The 1669-nt window shown below is 62.2% G+C and overlaps 1 protein-coding gene across 1 annotated transcript in view; it reads right to left on the bottom strand.

Moving 5' to 3' along the window:
- The window catches only part of WDR18 (WD repeat domain 18), a gene marked incomplete at its 5' end in the record, with an annotated part of 9987 nt that overhangs the window by 3095 nt on the left and 5223 nt on the right, over positions 1 to 1669 (bottom strand). The window lies entirely within an intron of this gene.

Consider the following 1669-nt stretch of genomic DNA (forward strand, 5'->3'; position numbering starts at 1 on the left):
TGAGGGAGCCGGGGGGGGGGGCCCGGAGGGGCTCAGAGCCGCCTGAGGCTTTTAATCTCTGCAGAGGAGATGGACAAAAGCACCTCTGATGCAGACGAGGGCTCCCTCGCCATCATCTCCCCCTCCAGCTAGACCAGAGCCTGCTCCGAAGCCTGACCCTCCCAGGATCCAAGGCTGGATCCCGCTGGCAAAGCAAAGGCTCCACTGAATACTCGGTCGAGAAGCTGCTCTGCCAGCAGTCCCGGGCTGGCCCCGAAGCTGCTCTTTGCCAACACTTTGCTGTAACAAACCATCATTTTACTCTTGCTCCCTCCCTAAAGACAAGATGTTTGCTGCTTCTTATGAAAATATCCATTAGCGAGATTACCACTGCTGGTTCACCGGCAATTCGAGGAGCAATTTGAAAGGAAGGGACGAGACAGGCAGAGAAGAGAAAATCTCACGAACTAGCCCACAGATCCCCAAATCTGGTCACCATCCAGGCGCAGACGCCCCAGCCGTTCTCGGGCCCCAGTGCAGATGCAAATCCCCCCTCGTCACGACAGCTCGGGCACCAGGCGGTGGGTGACACCCTGCCAGCGTGGGCAGAGGGACTGATTCAACTGGGGGAGAATAAATAATCCGGCTCCCAACACTGGCAGCTGCCGGCAGGACGGATTGGCTGGAGCATCCCCGGGGCGGCCTTGCATGAACGAGCCCTCGGGGACGGTCTGTGCCACACGGTGTTTGCGGAGGAAAGGACAGAGCTTATGTGACAGGACAGGAACCAAGGCCCGGAGGGGTTTTGGGGCAGAGCTGGCAAGAAAACCGGGGAGCGCTGGCCTCCCCATCCCAGAGGTCCCCTGCTTCCCCTCGGAGCAGTGCCAGCCACGCTGGGTGACCGGGAGCAGCCCTGCCTTGCCCGGCACAGTCACAGCTCGTTACCCAAGAGCAGCAGCTCAATTTCTCAAAGTCCATGCGCCGGCCCGTGCTCTGCCCCCCTGCCTGCCCGCCCCCATCAAGGACAAGCAAACCTTGCTGGAAAAGCCCCCTGCATCTGTCCTGCCTGCACAGCCACACTCCTCTCGAGCCCTGAGCCACGCTCCAACCTCTCTGATCTATTTGCAGCACCATTGTGTGGGGAGGGCAGTGGTTCCTGCCTTGGCCCCAGCTACCCGCTCTGCCCCGCGAGCAGAGGGACCTTGCTCTCCCAAGCACACCAGACCAGCCGTGGCAGGGCTGTCGCTCGCCCAGGGACAGATGCTGACAGAGGAGAGAAGCTCTGGGACTGCTGGCAGAGAGGCCAGGGGACAGACGGACCGGCACGGCACGGAGTGAGCCTGTGATCATTGACGGAGGTTGCGTCATGTCATTGTCACGTCAGCCGCGGCAGAAAAGCCCGTGTCATCCCTGCCTTGGGAAGGGAAAGGCTCAGGGAACGCGCTGGAGGGGCGAGCAGGGCGGCAGCAGGGAACAGACCTTGCTGGGAGGCTCGCGTCACTGCTCGGAAAGGCGGTGAGAAAGGCCAAGGGGAGATGGTGACCCGCTGGAAACCTGCAGGGAACTCGCTGTCCCACTAAGGCGGGGCGGCACGGCTGCTGAAGGGAGGCAGCGCTGGGACAGAAGAGCCGCAGAGCCCCCGACACAGGGAGGCTGGGGGACCCGCACTCTATGCACGGGCCCTCCCTCC

The sequence above is a fragment of the Pygoscelis adeliae genome, unplaced genomic scaffold, assembly GCF_000699105.1.
Source record: "Pygoscelis adeliae isolate BGI_AS28 unplaced genomic scaffold, ASM69910v1 Scaffold1277, whole genome shotgun sequence".
Classification (NCBI taxonomy): Eukaryota; Metazoa; Chordata; class Aves; order Sphenisciformes; family Spheniscidae; genus Pygoscelis; species Pygoscelis adeliae.